The following is a 15,576-nucleotide window of genomic DNA, read 5'->3' as shown; positions in this document are numbered from 1 at the left end:
AGGCAGTGAGTATTTTACGGGCTAAGATACAGAGAACATAAGATGAAAAGAGGTGTTTGGCATCTGGGGCTGCTTTCGCTTCCAAAGCATGTACAAAATCAGAAAACAAACATGGTATCCAAGAAGTTAAGATCCTGAGCAAAGCTTTTGGTAGTGTCATATGGCTGGAGGGTCAAAAATTGCACCAAAGGACCTTCTAAGAGGAAGAAGTCCTGTAATTACTCCAGGTTTTTGGTTGTTATGCTAAAGACCTACACCCTTAGAGTAAGAGTGAAGTGAAAACATTTCAAAACTCACAAAGACTAATGATCAACTCCCAACTAGCTTAATCCTAGACAGGAAAAAGGTGATCTTCCAGAGGAAAAACTAAATCCTCTCTGGAGGGTGATAACATTATCCGAAGTCTTGAATAGTCTCTACAGTTTTTCATGCACAATATTTGGCACTCAATTAAAAAAAAATCTAGGTATACAAAAAGATTAGACTTGACCCAAAACCAGAGAAAAACAGGTAATAAAAACAGACCTATAGGCAATCAAAAAATTGGAGCTATTGACATGAACACCAAATATCTATAATTAATATGTTCAAGAAATAAAATTGCAAGATGAAGAGTTTCAGTAGAGAACTAGAAACCATAAAAAATTCAAATTGAAATCTTATAATGGAAAAATAAAAATAAATAATATCAAGATCTCAATTGATGGGCATAACATCATATTAGGGTACTAGAGAGAGAATTAGTGGACCAGAAACAAGTCTGTAGAATATATCCAGACTAAAGCACAGAAAGACAAAAGACTGAATGTAAACAAAAGTAAGAGATACATGGGACATAATGAAAAGATGTAATTGTAGTTCCAGAAAGAGAGGAGAAAGAAAGTGGAGAGAAGCAATATTTGAGGAAATAATTTGCCACGAATTTTTCAAAACTTTGGAAAGACATCAATCCTCAAAATCAAGCCAGTGAGCCCCAAAAGGATAAATACAAAGCAAACCATGCCTTAGACCCATCACTGTAATTTCTGAATACCAAAGACAAAAGGAAATCTTAGAAGTAGTCAGAGGCATTGAAAAGGCAGAGTACTTTGGAACAACAAGACTGACAACTGACTTCTGATGGAAAACAATGTGAGCCACAATACAATTGAACAATTTCCTCAAAGTGATGAAAGAAAATAACTGAGGACCTAGAATCCTTTACTCAGCAAAATATTCTTCTAAAATGAAAGTGAACTAAAAACATGTTCAGAGAAGTAAAAAATTGAGTACTTTGCAGGAGCACATCTGCATGAAAGGAGACAATGCAGGAGGTTCTTCAATCAGGAGGAAAATGATCCAGATGTAGACACAGAATGCTGAAAGGAAGACCAACAGAGAATGGAAATGGAAATGAGTATTGACTGTAAAAAAAATAAAACTAATGTGTCAAGATGTTTAACAATACATATTAATTGCAAACATGAGAAGAATAGCACTAACTTTGGGAAGTGAGTAAATGGAGCTGAACTGTACAAAAGTCATTGCATGTGAATCCACAAGCACAGTGGGAAACACAATCATACACAATCCATGACCTTGTTGTGTTGATTTTACATCCTGTATGTCCTTCTCTCCATTCTTCCATCTGCATCCTGGTCTGGGCTGCCATTATCTCTGTCTCCTGAAAGATTGCATCCACACCACTGGCCTCCCAGTTTCCTCTCTGCAATTCATGCAGTCTGTCCTCCACCCAGCACCAGGATGGTCCTCTGACAGTCTGAGTAATTTTGTGTCCATAATCACCTCTCGCTGGTCCAACCTCTTGCTCTTGCTTCACCCACCTAGAGGTGGCCATTCCTGCAATGCTCCCTGACCTGAGGAAGGGAGATGGTATGTGGAGGTCAACCATCCTACTCCCTTTGCTGGATCACCACAGCGTATTGCCTTGCTGGTGCCCTTGTGATCACTGCCCTAAGCTGGCTCCTTTCTCACAGGGCAGTTTGGTATCCCTCTCTCCTTTTTGCAGCAGGACTCTCCTGAAGGTCTTTGATTAAAGCCTCCTTCTTCTATCAGTGCCCTGTCACTTTCTATTTTTCTGGAATTCTTCAGTTTTTGGTTCAACAATGAACACCTTTATTCTTTATCATTACATTAATGGGTTTAATTTCTTAAATGTATAAAAACTGGGTGATGATGTGGAATCTGTAAGGTAGGCTACTTCCCCTTCCAGGGAGGGATGGGAAACTTCTGCTGAAGCTACCTCTTTTCATGGGGTGAGAAGGTTGGCTTGATATATGCTCCATCTCTGGCCTCTCCATCTTACACACATGATTAGCCACTCACTCTCAGGCACAGCCGGGCCCCCTGACTGCTCCCTCAGTTGTGTGTCCAAGTACAACTGATGATCTATGCCTTCTGCCCTGAGGAAAGCACAATAGGACAGGGGTTCCTTCTTCCCACCGCAGGAGGTGTTGCTCTTAGCTCGTTTTGTGGTGGTTCAGTCTTGTGGGTCCAGGTGTCTTCAGTTGTGGAGGGTAGTAAGAGTAGTGTTCAGATTAGAAAACCCCTGTTTGGTCTTGGCTCCAGGCCACATTCTCTAACATAGCATTTACTGGAACCTCTGGTCCTCTGCCAGATACTGGGAACTTGCTCAGCCATTGAGTCTAGACCCTAGACTCTATTGGCCTAACTATCCTTTGAGAACTTTCTTTATTAGCCAGGACTTTTGAAGGGGAGGAGTGTGTTCATATTGGCCCTTGTGTACCATCAAAATGACACCAGTACAAGAGATTACTGTTTATATTATCATCTTCATAGTTTGCTTTTATTCTTGTGCTTCCACATTTGAGGCCATGTGTTTGGAACACAGAGTACTGAGTACTGAAAGAGCAATCTACTGTGAGTCAGGAAATACGCGGCCAGGTCTCAGCACTAAGGAGAAAAGGTCAGTGATGATTTTCGGGCCTCAGAAACTTTCTGTGTGAGATGAGTGGCTGGACTAGGTCAGTGATGCCTGTGTCGGAATCTTGTTGGGGTCGATATTGTTTGGTTTGAAAAGCATATTTAATATTGTAGTATATTTTTATACTTAGGAGAAAAATTGTTCATTGTTTTCATTATATACTTTATAAAATATGAAGCTCTAAAACCTATTGGCTCCTGGAGACGTGCATGCCTCTTTCAAGGCAGAGGTGGGGTAGAGCTGGGAGCCATGTGAGGATCTTTTGAGGGCAGGCACGTTATTTGTGCTTATCAAAAGGCAATGTGGTTTTAAAATAAGGGTAAGAGAAAGATGGATTAGACAACTGCCGAGATCCATTCCTTTTCTGACATTGTAGATTCTTTTTCTTTTGTTTTATTCATTTCATTTTGTTTTGTTTTGGAAAGAACACAACATGAGATCTACTGTCAACTTTTTAAATGTTTACTATATTATTATTGACTATAGGCACAATGTTGGGCAGCAGATCTCTAGAGCTTATTCATCTTGCTTGACTGAAACTTTATGCCTGTTGATTAGTAACTCCCCATTTCCCCTCTCCCCAGCTGCTTGCAACCCCCATTCCATTCTTTGGGTCTATGAGCTTGACCGTTTTAGATATGTCATATAAGTGGAATCATGCAGTATTTGTTGTTCTGCAATTGGCTTATTTCACTTAGTGTAATGTCTTCAAGTTTCATCCATGTTGCATATCGCAGAATTTCCTTCTTTTTAAAGGCTGACTAGTATTCCATTGTATGTATATACCACAGTTTCTTTATCCATTCATTTCTCAATGGACATTAATGTTGTTTCTACATCTTGACTATAATGAATAATGCTGCAATGAATGTGGGAATGTAGATATCTCTTTGAGATCTTGATTTCAACTCATTTGAGTAAATACCCAGCAGTGGGATTGCTGGATCATATGGTAGTTCTGTTTTTAATTTGCCAAGGAACCTCCATACTGTTTTCCATAGTGGCTGCACCATTTTGCATTCTAGTGGATTCTTTATAAATCTACTTCTCCTTTGCAACAGGGAGTTATGTGACAAAACATATGCAAAGGACTCTGCAGTCTGACCCATAAAAAGTGCTCCACCAGAGTTAATTCTCTTCCTCCCCAACTGTTTTGCTACAGATGAGGCTGACAGAGCAAATTGCCCACAAACTGAAGGTTCTAGCTCCCTGCCTTGTGTCAGGCCTAGAGCCAATTCTGATTTTTAATAGCAGCAAAGTTTGGTCTCAAAACACAAACCTTCCCTACTCTTTTAGCTGGAAATGGACGCAACAAATATAAGACAGTGAGAAATGAGATGAAACATTGGCTCATTTTTTAAACTTAACATTGCTTGTTTTTAGCAAGTAAAATGGACTTGAAGGAGGCCTATTTGCTCCTAATGGATTCACCAGTCCCTCCTGGTAATCGGATTGCAGGGGCCTGCTCTCTTTTATCATCTGGTAGTCATTTTCGGAGCTAGTGAGACACCACGGGGGATTTGCCTCTGGCAGGCTGTTCTTTTGATTTGCACCATTTGTCCACGTGCATTTTTATGCCATTTGATGATCGCACACACATCATCACTGGGCTCGATTCTTTCCATCATGCCTGAGTGTGTGTTAGCTCTGAGGCGAGGACCCCTCACGCCTGGCTGCCCTGGAATGTGGCCCCAGGGAATATTTTGTAGCAATGCTTCAGGATGAACTGGGGCGGGAGAAGGAGCTGAGATAAGCACTCTTTCCCTGTGCAAACCCACTCCCTCTTCCTAAGTTTGAGAGGGGAAGAAAGAATCCCTGCGTGAAAGTGTGGGGCATCCGGTGGTAGAGTTTCTGCTGCTGTGTGCACACCCATTCTGCTCCATCCTGTAGCTACATCGGTCCCACACGTTTCTGAGAACAAATGCATTCTACTGCTCTGTCTGGAGTCTCTTCTTCTTTCTGAGGTGCCAGCTTGGTTGTGTGTGGGTTGAACAAGATGAGCCCCAGACAAAACTTAGAATCATTTCTTTTTCCTCACCACCACCAACCCTAACAATTTCTTCCAACACTCTGACAATAGCACACGACTTCATCAGACAAATACTAATTTAGCAGTTACTATACACTGGCACTGTTCCAGGCCATTAATTCACATCAGTGATCTAAACAGACAAAATCATTGCCGTCAGAGAGTCTATATTCTGACAATAACACAGGCACCAATGCAGGTGAGTCAAAAGCTCAAATGACCAGAGGGGACAGTCAGTAATGAGTGGTGTGGGCCGGTGTAAGAGTAAAGGAGTGGCGGGGACTGTGGCCAACTGGAGATGAAGGTGCACCCAAGGGGGACACCACTCTTCTGCCAACATGAGTGATGTCAGCTCTTTGCATTTCATTACAAGAGAAGCTGGAAATCTGGATTTTTAACATGTAAAATCTCCTGTTTTTTAAACGTTGGTCACTAGCTTGAAAGTTTTTAAAACATGATTCAATCTCCAAATCCCAAAACAAACAACAAAAACAAAAAACTGTCTTTGCCAGATTCTGCTCATTGTTGATTGTTTGTGACTTCTCTGCTGTGGGCTAAGCAATAAAAATGAGCTTTGTAACTTCATGTGACCAATAGATAAAGGAACGTGTTTTTGGGGAGGCAGCTGCTCAGATCTCTCTCTTGCTGCAGGAAGTGTAGTTGACCATGGCTCCATCTGCTGCCCCTTCTCACCTACCCCCCGCATTTACACGGAGCTGCCCTTTCTGCAGGCTGCACACAGCCAATGACGGGGCATGGCCAAGTACTAAACGTGACATGAGACTCCTCCAGTGGTGACTTCGGCTCAAGGATTGCCATAAACTTGACCAAACCATTCTCCCTGCAGTTGGAGAGTCTTGCTTCCCAATCCTTCTTCCCTCCCTCTCTCCTTCCACGGTGTCAGACATGCATCTCGGTCTCAAGCCTCTTCCTACCTTCTCCTGCTCTCTCTCCCAGTAAATCCCTTGCACCCTGAATCCTCAGTGGACCTGAACCAACACAATGCACCAGAAGTTCTGATTGAAAGGGAATCTCCTCCCTACTCCTGGTTCCTTAGCTTATTTCCTATTGGTTTTTTTCTGGCTTGTTATTTGATGCAGTGGACAGTCTGAAAGGCACTCAGAAACTGGGAGATGAGCTGCGGGGCAAGGAGATGGGCTGGCGTTCAAGGGAGTGGGAAGATGACTGGAGTGTGGCAGTGACAAGCCTCCCTTTGAGAGAGGCAGCACCCGCTGAGAGGTTAGGGAGGGGTGGTCCAGACAGCCGGCTGCCGTGATTGGGATGGTGTCTTTCCTGGGAGAGGACGGTAAAGAGCTTTACCGCAATAACCAGCTCTGGTGCCTGGTTCCTCAAAGGTTCAACTGGGTGTTTGCTTATTTGGTCAGAAGGCAGTCAGATCGTGGTCTCTCCTTCATGTGTGTCTTCTTCGGGTTTCTTTCCTGCCTCTCTCTCCTTCCTCCCCTGAGAGCCGCTCCCTTCACTTAAGGCTTAAAACACACACTCAAACACACATATTCATGCAAACACACTCATACACACACACACTTCCAGCTTAGGTCCCTGGAAGTTCACATCCTGCCAGATAAGATATTAGACTTTGTGGCAATACTCAACGGGATTGTTGACTCAATATTTTAGAACAATGCTCATGGTACTTTTAGCTCCTATATATTGATGTTTTCAATCCATTTTTATTCGTTCAATTTTTCATTGAATCCTATGAGAGGTAAGAATTATTGTCCTTGCAGTTATAATTGTGACTCAGACTTCGACCCACTCACTCTGGCACCTGCGGGCTATCGTCCAGATGATGAGAACACCGTTGTTGACGCATGTTTGTTGACAATAGCTGGAGTAATGTATTCAATTCTGTGGAAGAAATAACCAGCAACTGAGGTTTCTAATGGGCAGCTTTTATCCGGTCCCTCGGCATCACTTTGCTTGAGTGTATGTGACTCAGGACAGAATTGCTTTGAAACCCAAACAACTGACACTCCCCAGTCAGTTAGATGCCAGCAGATCTACGGCTCGCAGGCAGCAGAGCACAATAATCAATGAGAGACTATAAGCAAAACCATCTGGGACACTTACATCAACTTGAAAAAAACGTACCTTCAAAAGAATGCTGAATTTTCAACTCTTAAATGAGGATGAACCTACTCTATGAAAAGCAAAATGTGGTTTGTAAAAGGAAGGGCATCTGCTGGCTGGCAGAAAGTTCTTGTGTTGTTTTTAATTTCTTAAGCTTTTTCTTTCTACAGACTAGCATCACCCCCCATTCTGTACCTTTGCTTTGCTTGATTTCTGTCGTGGTTTTCTTTCTTGACTACCTTGACCAGGTGGTGATTCCAGTTCAGGTTAGATAGGAGTGGAGGGATATTTCGGGGACCAAAGGGAGTGGCTGACATAAGACCCAGGCTGCTGCTAGGTGGGATTTAATTGTCCCGTATGGACAGGAAAAGACCATTATAATGAAAAAGCTCTTGACCTGGGAGGGAATTAGTAAAAAATTGTTGAAGGAAAGACTATTATTGTTCTTGCGTCGGTCACTTTAAACACAGCTATTAAACCCATCTACCTCTCGGTGACGGGGACATAAAAGCCAGCAGCCGACACCACTTTGTACACCCAATTGTGCAAGAGTGCTTGCAGCTTACCTGTTACCTACCAATTCCTGCTTTCATTTTCGGGTTCAAGACTTCCTAGAGACATTCTCTTTTGTAAATTACTTTTGTGTGTGTTATTTTGAAATATAACTATATAAAGAGCATACAATTTATATGAACTCTTGTTTAAAGAACACTTATAAAGCAAACATCTCAGTAACAGCCACACAGTCTACGAGACAGAGATTTAGCAGGCTCCAAACCTCCTTCTCAAATTTATTGCTCCCATAGGGGCTAACCCCCATCCTGATATTTTTGATAATCTTATTTTTGCTTTTTAAAAATATTTTTGTCTCTTATAAATGCATCACTAAAAAGTATAGTTGAGGAGCCTACCCGGTGGCATAGTGATTAAGTTGGCGTGTTCCTCTTAGGCTGCCAGGGGTTTGCGGGTTCAGATCCCGGGCGCGGACTTACACATGGCATATCAAGCCATCTCACATACAAAATAGAGGAAGAGTGGCAGAGATGTTAGCTCAGGGCCAATCTTCCTCATGTCCCCCCAAATTATATATATATATATTTGAGATTATCCTGTTCTTGAACTAAACGTAAATGGGATCATGGTGAATGTATTCTCTTGTCTGACTTCTGTTACTCAATATCGTTTGTAAGCTTCGTAAAGGTGTTATGTGTGGCTGTCACTCATGCATTTTCATTATTATAGAGTATTCTAGCAAATGAATAGATCACTGTCTTTTTTAAGTCCAATTGACTTTTGTTGGGCATTTAGATTATTTCCGGTTCTACCTCTATACATATATCCTAGTGTACACAGTAGAAGTTCCTCTGGGTTTATACCCAAGCAAAAAGCTGCTGGGTCTCAGGATATGTTTATTTTTATTAGATAACTGCAAATTGTTTTACAAAGTATTTATACCATTTACACTCCCATCAACATTGTATAAGATTCCTCTTTGCTACGCATCCTCATCAACACTTAACATTGTAAGACTTCAAGTTTTGCCAATTTCATTTGCATTTCCTGATTGTGAAGGGGGTTGAACACCTTTTTATGTGCATATTGGACATTTGATTTTCTTCCTTTTTGAAGTTCTTGTCTAGTCTATTGCCTAGTTTTTCTCTTTGAGTTGTTTTTTTTTCTTATTGGTTTGTAGTTCCTTACATATTTTGTACAGCAGTCTTTTGTCAATTATAAATGCAGCGAAAATCTTCTCTTTTGCTTTGTCTTTTTATTAGCTTTATGTCACTTTCCATGAACAGAAGTTCTTAATGTTAAATCAGGTACATTTATCAATCTTTTTTATGATTGGTGCATTTTATGTCTTGGTTAAGCAATCTTTAGCTGCCCAAGGTGTCTGTTATGGGCTGAATTGTGTGTCCCCCATCCCCAAATTTGTATGTTGAAGCCCTAAACCCCAGTATCTCACAATGTGACTGCATTTGGAGCTACGGAATTTAAAGAGGTAATTAAGGTTAAATGAGATCATATCGGTGAGCCTTAAACCAATCTGACTCTCATCCTAATAAGAGGAAATTTGGATACAAAGATACCAGGGATGCACACACAGACAAGAGATCATATGAAGATGCAACAAGTGGGTGGCCATCTGCAAGCCAAAAAGAGAGACCTCCGAGGAAGCCAACCCTGCTGACACCTTGATCTTGGACTTCCAGACTCCAGAACTGTGAGAAATAAATTTCTATTGTTTAAGCCACCCACTCTGTGGTATTTTGTTATGGCAGTCTGAGCAGACTAACACAGTATCAAAGGTAGTCTCATATATTATTGCCTAAAAGTTTTATATTTTTCGTTTTGGAATTTAGCATTAAAATTAAACTGGAATTTATCTCTGTTTGTGGTGTGAAGCAAGGGTTCAATTTCATTTTTTCCCTATGGATATCTCACTGTCTCTGCACAATTTGTTGAAAAGTCCATCTCCCACTTATTTGCAATGCCACCCTGCCGTTTATCTAATATCTGCATAAGCATGTGTACATTTTTAAGCTATATATTCTGTTCCATTTGTCAATTTGTTTGTGTCTTCACCAATGCCAATGTGTCTTCATCACTTTTGAGTTATCACAAGTCTTGATATCTGGCAGAGCAAGTCTTAACACCTCGTTCTTCTTCATCAGTGTCTTGGCTATTCTTGGACTTTTGCATTTTCATCTACATTTTAGAATCAGCTTGTCAATTTCCGCTCATGTACACACACATATTAACCTGCTGGTATTTTGTATGGGACTGCAATTAGTCTATAATTAATTTGAGGAATTGACAGCTTTAAAATCTTTAAAATATTGAATATTTTATTCCATGAACATAGTAAACGCTAAGTCTTTTAATATCTTTCATTAAAGTTTAATGGTTTTCTCTGAAGAAGTCTTACACGTGTTTTGCTATATTTATTCTTAGGCATTTTATAATTTTTGATATTTTTGTCAATGGTATCAATTTTGACAAATTTTATTTTTTGTTCATTGTGATATATATTTACATATATGTGTAAAATTGATATTTTACAACTTTATTGAGTTATATTTGAAATATAACAAGCTGTATGCATTTAAATGCCACAACTTGATCAGTTAACATATATATGTACCCATGAACCCATCACCACACTCACGGTAAACATTTGTATCATCTCCAGAATTTTCCCTGTGCTCCTTTGTAATCCATCTCTTCCTCTACCCTTGTCCCCAGGCAATCACTTACGTGTTTATTGGCCACTTGTATATCTTCCTTGTAAAGTGTTTGAGTCTTTTGCCCATTTAAAAAATTAGGTTCAGGTATCACACTCCCTGATTTCAAAATATACTACAAAGCTATAGTAACCAAAACAGCATGGTACTGGCACAAAAACAGATACACAGATCAATGGAATAGAATCGAAAGCCCAGAAATAAACCCACACGTCTATGGACAACTAATCTTTGACAAAAAAGCCAAGAACATACAATGGGGAAAAGAAAGTCTCTTCAACAAATGGTGTTGGGAAAACTGGATAGCCACATGCAAAAAAAAGAAAGTAGACCCTTACCTTACACCATACACAAAAATTAACTCCAAATGGATTAAAGACTTGAATATAAGACCTGAAACTATGAAACTTCTAGAAGAAAACATAGGCAGTACGCTCTTCGACATCGGTCTTAGCAACATCTTTTCAAACACCACAACTGACCGGGCAAGAGAAACAATAGAAAAAATAAACAAATGGGACTACATCAAACTAAAAAGCTTCTGCACAGCAAAGGAAACCATCAACAAAACGAAAAGACAACCTAACAATTGGGAGAAGATATTTGCAAACCATACATCTGATAAGGGCTTAATCTCCAAAATATATAAAGAACTCATGCATCTCAACAACAAAAAAACTACCAACCCAATTAAAAAATGGGCAAAAGACCTGAACAGACATTGATCCAAAGAAGATATACAGATGGCCAACAGACACATGAAAAGATGTTCAAAATCACTAACTATCAGGGAAATGCAAATCAAAACTACAATAAGATATCACCTCACGCCTGTCAGAATGGCTATAATTAACAAGACAGGAAACAACATGCGTTGGAGAGGATGTGGAGACAAGGGAACTCTCATACACTGCTGGTGGGAGTGCAAACTGGTGCAGCCACTATGGAAAACAGTATGGAGATTCCTCAAAAAATCAAGGATAGAACTACCATATGATCCAGCTATTCCACTGTTGGTATTTATCCAAAGAACTTGAAAACACCAATTTGCAAAGGTACATGCACCCCTGTGTTCATTGCAGCGTTATTCACAATAGCCAAGACTTGGAAGCAACCTAAGTGCCCATCAAGGGATGAATGGATAAAGAAGCTGTGGTATATATACACAATGGAATACTACTCAGCCATAAGAAACGATGAAATCCAGCCTTTTGTGACAACATGGATGGACATTGAGGGTATAATGCAAAGTGAAATAAGTCAGAGGGAGAAGGTCAAATACCATATGATTTCCTTCATTAAGTAGTAGATAATAACAACAATAAACAAACACATAGGGACAGAGATTGGATTGGTGGTTACCAGAGGGGAAGGGGGGAGGGAGGAGGGTGAAAGGGATAATTGGGTACATGTGTGTGGTGATGGGTTGTAATTAGTATTTTGGTGGTGAACATGATGTAATCTATGCAGAAATAGAAGTACAATGATGTACACCTGAAACTTTTACAATGTTATAAACCAATGTTACTGCAATAAACAAAAAATTTAAAAAATAAATAAATAAATAAAAGTAAAAAAAATATACAACTTTACAATTTTTCTCAGAAAAAAAAAAATAAAATAAAAAATTAGGTTCTTTGTCTTCTTGGTATTGACTCCTGACAGTTCTTGATATACTCTTGATACAAATCCTCTGTCAGATACATGTGCTGCCGATATTGTCTCCCACCCAGACTTTGCCTTTTTATTTATTTTTTTAATTTATTTATTTATTTTAAATCTTTTATTTATTTATTTATTTTTTGTGAGGAAGATCAGCCCGGAGCTAGCATCCGTGCTAATCCTCCTCTTTTTGCTGAGGAAGACCGGCTCTGAGCTAACATCTACTGCCAATCCTCCTCCTTTTTTTCCCCAAAGCCCCAGTAGATAGTTGTATGTCATAGTTGCACATCCTTCTAGTTGCTGTATGTGGGACGCAGCCTCAGCATGGCCTGAGAAGCAGTGCATCCGTGCGCAACCGGGAGCCGAATCTGGGCCGCCAGTAGCGGAGCGCGCGCACTTAACCGCTAAGCCACAGGGCCAGCCCTTGCCTTTTTATTTTTTAAATTACATCTGTCCAAGAACAAAAGTTTTAAATTTAGATGAATTCCAATTTATCATTTTTTTCTTTTATGTTTTATGCTTTTTGAGTTCTGAGAAATTTTTGCCTACTACAGGGTCACAAAAATTTTCTGCTACGTTTTCTTTCAGAAGTTTTATAGTTTAAGTTTTATACTTTGGCCTATGATCTATTTTGCATTAACTTTTACATGTGGTGTGAAGTAAGGGTTGGTGTTCTTTTTTTTTTTTCTTTTCTATATGGATACCCGTGTTATCCCACATAATTTGTTGAAGACTTTCCCTTCCACACTGAATAGCCTTGACAACTTTGTCAAAAATCTTATACATATGTGGGTCTATTTCTGGACTCGTTATTCTGTTGCCTGGATCTATGTCTGTCTTTTTGTAAAGACCAAACTGAACTGATTACTATTTCTTTGTAGTAATTCTTAAACCAGGTTGGGTAAATCCTTCTACTTTGTTCTTAGCTTACAAAATTGTTTTGGTTATTTCTAGGTCCTTGCATTTCCACATGCATTTTAAAATAAGGTTGTAAATTTCTACTAAAAAACCTGCTAGAGTTTTAATTGGGAATGCATTGAGTCTTTACATTAACTGGGAAGAATTGACATTTTAACTATATTTACTCTATTAACTAGACTGAGTCTTCCAATTTATGAACATGATGTACCTCTCCACTTATTTAATTCTTCTTTAATTTCTGTCAATAATGTTTACAGTTTTTATTGTAGAGGTCATGATATCTTTGTTATATTTATTCCTAGGTATTTTATGTTTTCTGATGCTACTGTAAATGGAATTTTTAAAAATTTCATTTTCCAATTGTCTGATGCTAGTACAAACATATGTATGTACAGCATACAATTGTATTAGTACAATTGATTTTTGTATGTTGCCCTCATTATTGAGCAAACTTACTAAACTCATTTATAATTTCTGATTAGCATCTTTAGATTATTTTGGTTTTTCTATGAACGCAATCATATTGTCTGCAAATAAACAGGTCTTTGATACTCCCTTTAAAATTTTTTATACGTTTTTTTTCCTTTTGACAATATTACTATGCTGGATAAGACCTAGAATATAACCTTACGCAGAGGTAGTAATAACAAGCATTATCGTCCTCTTCCTCATCACAATGTGGAAATTTTCATCATTTTACTATCAAATAGGAAGTGGCTTTTAAATTCCTTTTATCGGACAGTATTTTTATTGTTTTATACAGCCAATATTTAATTATATTTGCCCTTTAGAAAACATTTTATTTGTTTTTCATTGTTTTTTTCTGTCCCATACTTTCCTTTTGTGGTTACTTTCCTTCTGCCTGAAGCATATATTTCAGGATTTGCTTTGTGAAAGTCTGCTGGTAGTAAATTATCTTGGCTTATGTTTACTGAAAATGTGTTTTACTCTCATTCCTGAATTATATTTTGGTGGTTGGCAGTTATTCCCTTTCAGCTTAGTTGAAGATATTACTTCACTGTAATCTTGGTTTTATTACTGCTATTAAGAACTCAGCTGTGATTAACTGTTACTTTTTTGATGGTATTCTATCTTTTTTTCTGTTTGCTTTTAAGATTTTCTTTTTGTTTTTGTTTTTATTTGGTTTTACTGTGATGGTTCTCTATGTAGATTTATTTTTATTTCCCTGCTTGGGACTTGTTGGGTTTCCTAAATTTTTTTACTAGTTCTGGAAAACTCTCAGCAAGTATACTTTCTTTTTTTTTTTTTTTTAAAGATTTTATTTATTCATTTTTTTCCCCCCAAAGCCCCAGTAGGCAGTTGTATGTCATAGGTTCACATCCTTCTAGTTGCTGTACGTGGGACTCGGCCTCGGGTTGGACGGAGAAGTGGTGCCCTGGGGGGTGCCCGGGATCCGAACCCAGGCCGCCAGCATCAGAGCGCGCGCACTTAACTGCTAAGCCACGGAGCCGGCCTCAGCAAGTATACTTTCAAATATTTCTTCTGTTCCATTCTTTCCCTATTATTCTTTTGGAATTCTGTTTAAATATACATTAGATTTTTCTCACCCTCACCACCATACTTTTTATCTTTTTTTGTCTCTTTGTGCTGTATCCTAGATAACTTCTTCTGGTCTGTCCTTCAGGTGATCAATCCTCCCTTCAGCTGTTTCTAATCTGCTGTTAAGCTTGTCCATTCATTTTTAATTTTCTTATACATATTTTTTATTTCTAGAAATTCTATTTTGTTCTCTTTCTTATGTTCGAGGTCACTTTTTTCAAAAAAAAATTTCCTATTCCCTACTTATTGTAATCATAATTACTTTATCATCTATTTTTGACTGTTTTAATATTGTAGTCTGGTGGCTATAATTTTGTTGTCTGCTGTTCTTCTTAATGTTGCTCATGGTGAGTTCTTTCTGTGTGTGCTTGCTTACTTGTGTGCTGTTGGTTGCTCTCAAAATTTTATTGTGGTGATCTTTTGAGGGGCAGTAAAAAGGTGATTTTCTCCACAGAGGAGATGTGTTTGCTACTTCAAGTTTCTGGGAATACTTCTTTTCTGGGACCATCATAATCAAGTTTGTAACTTGAGGATACCTGGATCTCCCAGGCAATGCTGTACAGGTTAGCCCATAGCTATAATTCCTAGCTACATTTTTTTCTTTTCCTTTTCTACCTTATCCAAAGTCAAGACAACTTCCTCTGCAGTCTCCTGCATAGAAGAATGGGAAGAGTTTACTCGCAGCTCACTCTTACCCTGAGATTGTAGTCCTTTTTTGCCCCAACTTAACGGGAGGGGAATGTCCCTTAGGTTCCCCACTAGGGGAAGCGCCTGGGCATTGACCTCTGTTACTTGTGCTGTACAACACAAGTGGGAGCTTCTTAGGACAGGCGAGTGTCCTAGGGTCAAGGTAAATTAAGTGTCTTATGCTTGGCTCACTAGATTCCAGCTTTCCTTAGATTTTGTTTGGGTTATTATTGTTATTTTTCACTGTCTTGTCAGTTTTTAAATTCTTATAAGGAGATGTTTTTAATATTTTTTCCAGAATTTTTAGTTGCTTTCATCTGGAGGTTTGGTTCTAATAAACTATTATTGGACATGGAAGTTATTGCCTTCTTTGTTAAAAATAAAATGTAAATCCAATTCTTTCTGTAAAAACAAGCAAATAGAAAACTAGAAAACAC

Source organism: Ceratotherium simum, chromosome 18 (genome assembly GCF_057802395.1).
Source record: "Ceratotherium simum simum isolate JZ-2026a chromosome 18, ASM5780239v1, whole genome shotgun sequence".
Classification (NCBI taxonomy): domain Eukaryota; kingdom Metazoa; phylum Chordata; class Mammalia; order Perissodactyla; family Rhinocerotidae; genus Ceratotherium; species Ceratotherium simum.
Note: the sequence above shows the minus strand (reverse complement) of the source record.